The 10,594-nt window shown below is 37.4% G+C and overlaps 1 pseudogene; it reads right to left on the reverse strand.

Annotated features, from left to right (window-relative positions):
• Nucleotides 1-1,655: 1,655 nt before the first annotated feature.
• LOC132172744 (ent-kaurenoic acid oxidase 1-like) lies at nucleotides 1,656-7,901 on the reverse strand (annotated as a pseudogene).
• Between the last annotated feature and the right edge of the window lie 2,693 nt (nucleotides 7,902-10,594).

The following is a 10,594-nucleotide window of genomic DNA, read 5'->3' on the forward strand; positions in this document are numbered from 1 at the left end:
TATATTAATATATATAATATATAGTGTTAAGGGGTTATTTTTATTGTAATGGGTTATTTCTTTTGGTTGTTGATTTGTATATGTACTTGTTTTTATTTTATTTTTTCTTTGGGTTTTTAGGGCACTTTTAAAATGCATTATGAAAGCAAAGAACAACCATAAATAAGCCTAGCTTATTGGGCTAAAAAACCATAATTATTTTTTAAAATGGCCAAAAATGCCTCAATTAAGCCCACTATCCAAAATAGGCCCAAAATGCACAATTTTTTGAAAACCCGGTTACCGGTTGGGATAACCGGGTACCAACCAGTAATTGGCCAGTTATTACATAACCGGGTAACCGGTAGCCGGTTACCGGTTCCAGTTTTCTAAATTTAATAACCGAGTACCCCGGTTACGGTTACTAATTTTAGCTAATAACCAGTAATCGGGACCAGGTTGACACCCCTATCGTAGATTGAAAATGTGAAATCAAGTGTAATGTTGATAAATCTAATGAAAATACATGGTAACTAAAGGAGAATGATTAAAATAATAATTATGAAAGCAATTATGGTGCGAAAGCAAAGGTAAGTTTCCTAAAGGGCGTGAGAAGCTGAAAACACTGCCTTAAAAGGAAAAATATTGTATTTTGAACCGTAAAAATGATACTCACCAAGCATGGAATAGCGACCACGATGTGCATTTCAAAAAGAGCTTTTTGAAATAGGGTCACATGCGCAATTCTAAGTCTCATGGTGATAGTTATGCCTGTTTTATCGGGCACTACACAATGCTGTCTAGAGCAATGATCAATTGTTCTAGTGCAACAATTGAACGGTGACAGCCTAGAATGTGCAAAAGGATACGTTTTGAGCTATAAAATTGGGGTTTTTGGGTTAGGGTTTCATTTTGTGCGCCCCCAAACTTCAAACCACAAACCGATAACCCTAGGAGTCGTAGCGAAAGCTAGGCCTATTTTACCAAGCTTATGCAATGTTGTCTAGAGCAATGATCAAACGGTGATGAACTAGAATGCAACAAGGACGTGTTTTGAGCTATAAAAAGGGGGATTTTGGGTTAGGGTTTCATTTTGCACACCCCAAACTTCAAACCACGATCAATAGCCCCAGGAGAGAGAAAATAGATAGAGAAAGAGAGAAAGTGAAGTTGAGAAATTTGAAAGGAGAAAAAGAGAAGGTAGTGTCCTCGGAGCAAAAAGGCATGAATCAAGTTTCAAGTGGAAGATCTTAACACTTTTCTTTAAGTTTATCGAAGCCTCAAAATGATTTATGGTATATGGATTTACTATTTTGAAATTTATGTGGTGTGGGTATGTATTTGGTTAATGGGTTTGTGTGTTGGGTGTTAATGGTAGAGGAGAAGGTCTCTTCCATAAAAAAGACCCAAGACACTCATGAGTATTAAATCACACATTTATTCTTTACTAAGTGAGACTAGCTTTTATAAGAAATTATAGTAAGCTCCAAATTGACTAATCATTTTACAATGATAGCTCCAATGTGGATAGCTCCTTACCTGGGTCGTTACAACTTATGTTGTGCGTATGCTGCATATGTTTGAATGATCTCATTAGTTCATCTCAGACAGCTTTCATACTCAGCAGAAAGATTGCAGAAAAACCCTTGCTTGCTTAAGATTTAGATAATTGCAAATGCTTGCACATGTAAAATAATGATATTATCTCAGCTTAAAAGAATCATTTGCTGTAGCCTAATAGTATTTCCATCCGTATGCTATGTAGCCATGAAATACAGCATGGAAGGGTTTTTCTTGATTCAACTTCTATCAAAACAAATGGGACCTAAGATCAGGTATGGGAAATACTACAACTCTTATTTCATGAGCACCAAGGCACATGAGGATGAAGGCAAACTCCAAAAAAAAAAAAAGTATATCTATCTTAGTCAAGTGACAAGAATATGCTGTCTTATTTTTGCTTCCACTTTCTTTCCCTTCTTATGTAGATGGAGAGTGACACTTTTTGACTCTTGTCAAGCAATTGTCAGTTTGTATGCGGTAAGTACCTCACTGGGCATCCAGGGTTGAGTCGCTCCAGCCTGAAAAAATAAATAGAAAAAGGGAAAAAGATAGAAGAATAAGATATACATTGGCAAATGCTTGTATATATACACGACACTAAAACTTTTGGTGTCCTGTCCTGTCCTGTTCTGTTCCACAACTATTTGAGGTTAGATTGGTATTAAATAGATTGCAAACTTTCTGAGAGTCTATTTGGAATTGCGTTTGAGAAATAGAGTTTTTAAGTCAAAAAACATTTTTTAACAAAAGCTTCATTGTTAACCTTTTGCCAAAAGTAGGTTTTGACAATTTTTAGGCTTTTTGGACCCTTAAAAACGTTTTTAATTTTTTTTACCAAATGAGTACTTTTTTCTTCAAACGGACTTTTTGAGTGTTAAAAATACTTTAAGGCCTTTCAAACGCAATCCCAAACAGACCGTAAGTTTCGCACTATCATCTCAGCCACCAAACATTATTTGTTTTTACTCTCAAGCTTTGTAAGGAGAGAAATCAGCCTTTCTGTTTCTGACAAGTTAAAGAACAGTAATTGGGAATGTTATTTGCATAGGAATCTATGAGTTAGCACAAAAGAAGAAGAAAAGGTTGCAAGATAAACTCACAGATAATAAACGAGAAAATAGTGAAGGAAAATAGAGATTTCCAGCTTAGCAAGATCATTTCCAGGGCACAACCTGCTTCCTGCTCCAAAGGGAAGGAAGGTTCCTGCTTTTGGTGTATAATCCTGCAAAATGTAAAGCAGATCAGCAAACTCTATCCATAGCACACAGCTAAATATATATCAAGCATGAGACATAGCTGCGTAAGCACTCATGCATATATCAAAGACAGGCATCTTACATTGGTTTGAAGAAAGATAAAGGTGCTGGATTACTTACATCCCATCTGAAAGGATTAAATTCCTTTGGATTTGGAAAAGTTTCAGGATCCAGGTGAACACTTCTAAACCAGCCTAGGACTTTCCAACCTTTAGGAATAGTATAACCTGAAAAAAAAAAAAAAAAAAAAAACTAACTCCTCATCAGTAAATCACATGGTGTATTATAGTTGCTGCACCATCCATTGCTGTATGACAAATGGTAGTTCCTGTTAAACATGTGTCTTCCAGAGAAACATCTAGATACACATTCATCTTTCTCTATTTACAGGTTATATACCAACACATTAGCTAAATTTAATGCACTCTTGAGTACCAGAATTACCAAGCCTCATAGCCATATCAGAAAACTAAAAAGAATGAAAATCCACGACAGAAACTGACCGCCTATATTGACATCAGTTTTCGCCTCTTGGAAAACTGTTAGTGAAAATGTTATCACACGAAGTGCTTCATCGATCACCTACCAAAAGTAAAAATCAAAAGATGAAAAGAGTAACAAAAAAAAAAAAAAAAAGTTATGCCAAACTGACTTAGTTCAGCCAAGTGAAAATGAATTTTAGCACTTGGATGTGGTACCTTAGAAAAATACTCCATTTCTCGAATTTCTTTCAGTGTCAAACTCGTCTGTGTCAGTGGCCTCTTACTTACGATTTCCTCTTGCTCTGCCAAGAGTTGTGTGAAAACAGAAGCCAGAAAGAAAAATCAAAATCAAAATTGAAACCACAATGAGGGAAACTCTGTCCAAAGAAGAAAGGGTAGGGAAAAAAATGAGTAAAACAAGATTAATTGTGCTAGAGAAATATGTAAAATGCCTGCAGCCTAGAGAGCCCACCAACAGTCGCAAAAAATATCCCCCCACAAACTCACACTACTTCAAAAAATAGCACTTGGAGATATCATGGGCACACAATTTTAATAACCAGCCTATTTTTTATTTTTATTTTTTTCTTGTTTTAAGTCGCATGAAAGCAAGCCATCCAAAGGCACTAGATTGATGAACCTATTCCAAAACAGTGTTGAATAACTTTCTTGGTTCAACAAAGAAGCAATATATTGTGTGGCAGGCAAGCATATTCACGAAGAGCTTTCACTGGTGCGCCATTAATACTCAATTTCATACCTTCCACCAACCTCAATGACTCATGAAAACAATCTTTATGGCATTCATCCTTCTATTTTCTCACATAATCGAGCATGAATTGCAGTGAATTTTCCCCTGCTGGTAGATTAAACTGATATGTGCCCTATGCGATAAATGTTGTGAGTGCACTTGTAAATATTGAGCCCCACATTAAGAAAATATTTAAGAAAAAGAATAGTTAATATACCTAAGTAGACCCAAAGCCCATTAGCTTAGGCTTTTGGGCTATTGTGGTGTTTAAATATGTATATTAATGTATTATGGGTAAAATGCAATAACTGTTTTATCTCCCAACAAATAGTATCAGAGCCATGGTTAGCTTCTTGGAACGGTTGTCCAGGTATCTGGACACATCAGGGTTTGGAGTTGCGTCTGCTTACGCAACTCTTGACTCGTGACATTCTTGGAAATGTAAAAAGACTCACAAGCGAGGGGGAGTCAGGTCAACAAGCGAGGGGGAGTTAGGTCAATGTGAAAAGACTAACAAGTGAGGGGGAGATTGTTTTCAATGCATTTGTGAGTGTCGAATCCAACATTGAGAAAATATAAAAGAAAAAGAGTAGTTAATATACCTAGGTGAACCCAAAACCCATTAGCTTAGCTTTTTCGCTATTGTGGTGTTCAAATATGTATATTAACGTACTCTGGGTAAAACTCCATAACCGCTTTATCTCCCAACAATAAAAAAGTATCCTACACAAGTCCTCAATGTTGACAAGATGTGAACTTGAATGCATATATGATTTCAAGAACTAGATGTTGATGCTATTGAGCTATATCTATTTCCAGTACCTTAGCTTTTTGAAGAAATTCTGGGTGCTCTTCTAGTAAAATGGCAGCCCACATTGCAGTATGGCCTGATGACTCATGGCCTGCATTCAAGTACATCACTAGAACATCTATGATTTCCTCGTCAGTCAATTTTCAACCATTTTCATCCTCAACTTCAAGCAAAGCATCCATCATATCTTTCTTCTTTTGTGAGACACAACTCTGTCTTTGATTTCTTCTCTCATTCACAATAGATTTAAATGTAGCCACGAGATTCTTTCGAGCCTGCAATGACAATTTTCAGCTTGAGTTATCACACAAAAACAATAATTGACTTCACAAGTAACTCAAACAAAACTGAAGTACGTAACTAGAACTCACCTTGAGTGCCTTATGGTAAGCAAATCCAGGAAGATTAATTGCCATGGCTCTAACCCCATAATTAAGTGTTGTGTATTCCCTCTCCAAAGCCTCCATTACCGGCTCACTTTCTGAGCTAAGAAAAATGTACATAATTATCCTAAAAGTAAGCTTCCAAAGCTCGGTTAAAAACTCGATTTCTCCCATTGTTGTCCATTTGTTCAAGGAAGCTATTACATTTTCTTCTATATATTTAGTGTACATGGACAATGCCTCAATTCCATTGACTGGAGCAGCTGTCAACCTTCTGAGATGCTTTTGTTCTTCAAAAGAAATGCCAATGAATGAATTCTTTGCAATCAGTTCAATGGTGGATTTAGGCCAACCAGGCTTAAAGCATTCATCATCTGTCAAAACTCTTCTGCATGTTTCAGGTGTTGTAACTATCACACTTGGGCTCCCAAACATGAAAGCCTTGTAAATTCCAGTACGGCCAAATCTGCAATATTGCTGATAGATTATGTCATTTTGACTGAAAATCACTACTACAGAAATTGTTACAAGCATTGCTTATGAAGATTCATTTCTTGGAGCAAAAAGGTTCCAAAAGCATGCTGCTAAAAGGCGGGGTATAATTATAAAGAAATCTTCTAATCCCATCCATTGGAAACCCTTAGAAAATATCAACAAATAATTCCAACAGTACCATGATTATAATGTTACAAAATTATAAGGACCGAATACACCATCCATCCATAACTAGCTTTTTTTAAAAAAAAAAAGCAGGATGGGATGGTGGCATGAATCCGGATCCCTTGTTATTCTCCGCTCAAAGAGAAGAGAGCAAAGATAATAACAGGAAATAGTGAGAGGAACCCTGCTCGGGTAGGGAGCGTCTATCACATACTCTTTGCTAAAGAGGGACATGAGATAAGAGGAGAGATCCCCAATTACAAGAAATCTCTGTCTATAGTGGCACACATATCAGAAAATACCACTGAAAAGTGAGCATCTCATTCCAATTCAAGCATACTTTAAGAATTTTTAACTTCTAACAAGTCTTAGTTCTTGGTATGGACCATAGTGCCATTTGACACAAATAATGGGCACCCACTCTTGACACTATTGGATGTATATTCTTTTTATGCTAGGGTTCTTCTTTTGTATTATACTTTCCACATCACCTACCGGGACCAATGTTGATTTAGCCATGTTCACCTTTAAACCTGAAACAGCCTCAAAATAGACAAGTAAGGCTTTAATGGATCTGATTTGATCAATATTTGCCCCACATAAAACCAATGTATCATCTGCAAAAAGAAGGTGAGAAATGTTAACCCTCTCAGATAAACTGGCTCCCACTGAAAAACCCGAAATAAGATCACTTTCGATGGCAGCAGTAATCATCCTACTAAACGCCTCCATAACAATGACAAACAGAAACGGCGACAACAGATCCCCCTGCCTCACCCCTCGGGAGCTTCTAAAGAAGCCAGCAGGAGTGCCATTGATCAACACAGAAAAGCGAGCAGTCGAAATGTATTTCTCTATCAAAGAACGCCATTTCTCACCAAAACCACACCTCCTCAACAAATACAAGAGAAACTTCCAATCAATGTGATCATAGGCCTTCTCTATATCCATTTTACAAAGCAACCCTGGTTCCCCAGAACTGATACGACTATCCAAACATTCACTCGCTATAAGAAACGAGTCTGTGATTTGCCTTCTTTTAACGAAAGCATTCTGAGGCTTCGAAATCACCCTATCCATCACCCACCTCATCCTAGTAGCAAGAAATTTGGCAATAATCTTATAAATACCACTTATGAGATTAATGGGACAAAACTCCTTAAGCTTGGACGCCCCAAGAATCTTTGGAATAAGGGAAATAAAAGTAGCATTAAGGCTTTTTTGAAACTTACCACGGGCATGAAAGTCTGAAAAAACCGTCATAATGTCTTCCTTGATCACTTCCCAACAATCTTGGAAGAAAGCCATTGAGAAACCATCCGGCCCAGGAGCCTTGTCTCTATCCATACCTTTCACCACCTCCAACACCTGCCTTTCCATAAAAGGAATTTCTAGCCGATCAGCCTCACCCACTTCCAAACATTCAAAATCAAGGTTGTCCAAACTAGGCCTCCAATTGCATTGTTCAGAGAACAAAGACTTATAGAATTGCACTGCATGATCCCTAATGATGTCTTGATTAGAAGGATAACCATTGATATGTAGGGACTCAATGGAATTGCACCTTCTATTAGAATTGGCAATCCGATGAAAGAACTTAGTGCACTTATCACCCTCCTTGAGCCATCGGATCCTAGATTTTTGTCTCCAACTGATATGTTTAAAACAAATATTATTGGAAAATTATCATCATTGAAAGGAAAGAAGATTAATTGATGTTTGACATAGACAGCCCTATAATGGAACCAATGTACATGTCTATGCCTCTGCCTGTATTGTGTGTGTGTGTGTGTTTGAGAGAGAGAGAGAGAGAGAGACCTCGTCCATGACAACGGTGGCAATCAACCCTTCCACTCCCTTTGCAGACTACACAAGGTGGATCTGGCTTCTTTCTTTCTTCTCTATGAGTATTTGACTGCAACAACCAAGAGGCATCTAAATTTTGTACCAGAAACTAATAGCAATAACCAAGAGACATTCAATACCTAAGGATGAATCATGGAAAAAAAATTTAGAAACTTTTCGAGTAATATATATTGAAATGCCTTGAAAGTTAAGACATTGAATTTATCATAACAATTTATAACAGACAATGAGCTATGATGATGAGTAATTGTATTTTGTATCGGAATTTAGAAAAAGAAAAAAGAAAAACGCACTTCCATTGACTCAAGTGTTACAACTATACCCACAATGGCAATCACAACAAAACTACTTGCGGGACAAACTCAAGCTATCTAACTTTTGACCCTAATCTTAAAAAATACTAGCTTTGCGTACAGTAACTAGATAATAGAGAAAATTAAACTACTGTTTGGCTCCTGAAAAAGTAGGGAAAGGGAAAAAAAAAAAAAAAATTGAAACTTGAATTCCAAGTAAATTTGCCCAACAAAAACTTCCCTTTCACTGAACCCAATACTTCAAAAGCAAAAAAAAAATGAAACCTTAAAGCATAGAAACAAATTTTCTTTCTTTTCCTTTCCTTTCCCACCACTATTCTAGGCAACCAAACAAGGGGGGGATAAGAGAGAGGAACTGAACTTGCCTCGGTTTTGACTACCCAAGATGGCTTGGTGAAGGAGAGGTGGGGCAAGGGGCTTGGATTCCGCGGAGCGGGTCCACCGTTGGATTTTGCGGCCTCTAATCGGACAGCTGTTGATAAGCTCATCGTTCTCACTGCCATTCTATCAAATGCCGACTCCGAAGCACAGCAGCTATGGACTGTGTGTTGGTTACATGCAGGTCCTTAAACGACGAAGTCGTTTAAGCGATGTCTTAGACGGGCTGTCGTAGCGCTGCTGAGACAAAAGCCAAATAGGATTCTAGTGTTAATGAGCAGATTCTGCTATTTCTTTTTCCATCTCATGATTTCTTCGTACTTTTTGTGCAGTGCACTTGAAGGAAAGGAGGAGAAGAGCAGGTGACGTCATTCTTCAGGTTCTCACTTCAATTGTCAATATATATAAGTAATTGTCTGTAATTTGATTTACCGATCTCTACGTTTTATCATAATTAACAAATATTTGGGAATTTTGGTTTGTCTTAAATACGGGCAGTGGGGGATTCCTTTCCCTCAATGACAGTGTAGTGATCACTTGTGTTGTGAGGATGTTTCTTCTGCAATTTGATTGGTTGCCAGGAAAAGTTGATGAAAAAGAAAGAAAATGGATATGTTTTGTTTTGTCAAGTCATGAAGAAATTATTCTTGAAGGATCAATACAAAGTTGTCAAACATGTTTTCTGCATGAAACCAGTTTTTTCTGTGATTGAAAAAGCCGTAATGTTCTTCGACTATGATCAAGATTTTGTTACGTTTTGGAATCAGCATGCACATTGTTTACACATTTTTTGAAGCATCCATTTGAACATAAATTGGCATAAACCAATTATTGGAGGTCTTTTATTAGCTGAGACAATCTTAACTGCTACACTAAAAAAGGAATTATAATGTCTTCCTCCGGCTTATTGCTGTGCGCCTGGGCGTACGCGTCGTTCGGTGTCCACCGAATTGTCCCCTGAGGCCCATCTACCAATTCTGCAAGGTCAGTTTCCAATAGCTCCTTCATCCGTGCTTGTACGTTACATTACACATGATCATCGTTATATATATAAGTGTTAATCCTCGATAAGTTAATACATAAATAAAAATTCAAGACAAAGTGTATGAGTGTTGATGTAATTCCTCGCTCGTGTACGAGCCTTGCCCAAAGTAATTACCTACAATAAGTTCAAACCATCAATGAAACGTTCGTATATATATTATGCAATATATGGCATATACATATACATATGGTAAATTAGAGTGGTACGTCCTCATGTAACACCTTTGTGAAGCTGTTCAAGCGGGTGTAGTGTGGTGTTCGATTCAGTGCTCGTATGTCTCTCATGGGCTGAGCATATTCCTACGAACACAACATGTAGACGTTATTAATAACTGAGCCATCGAACAATTACAATTAATGAAACAAAAATAGTTTGAAATTATGACCTACTTGATAAGCGGGATCACACAATTCCACCAACAATTTTTTCACGTCTACGGGGTGGTACTTTGCAATGGTATGCCCTATCCTTGCCGCCACTGTCGCAGGAGTATCGCGGCGCTGAATGTTAAGCTTATTCTTTAACTTGTGCCTCCAAAGCTTCAGCTTTTAGCCCATGTCTCTGAACGCGTCCTTTTTTATTGTCGCCATATCCGACCCAAGCATGATGTAGGAGTGATTCTGCATCAGTTAAAATCTAAGGTATTAAAGAGCTGGTTGTTCTACAAAATTTAATATACAAATGCTACATATCATAAATTAAGAACATTTAATCTACACTTACTATCAATGACTCAAATAAATCCTCTTTTGTATTTTATGGTACCTCCTTTCAGTCGTCGGATATCTTGACAAAGGACCCGCTCTTGACAATCTTGCCTGTCATCCGTCTAAATTTTCTCCCGCTTTGTCTTACGGGTTGCTACGCACCATTATACTCCATAACGATCCTTTTGCCATCGGGAATGTCCCACAACTTGTGTGAGTCATTTGCGATCAACACTTCAAATTGATCCTCGCGATCTGCATTGATGCTTAATTAACACACAAATTGTGAAACATATATTATTTGAATTTATGTACTAAATATTTACCATCATGCATAAATATGTACATATTTATGGTTCTGAATAGCATACATACATACTAATCATACGAACCTAGTCG

Source organism: Corylus avellana, chromosome ca1 (assembly GCF_901000735.1).
Source record: "Corylus avellana chromosome ca1, CavTom2PMs-1.0".
Taxonomy (NCBI): Eukaryota; Viridiplantae; Streptophyta; class Magnoliopsida; order Fagales; family Betulaceae; genus Corylus; species Corylus avellana.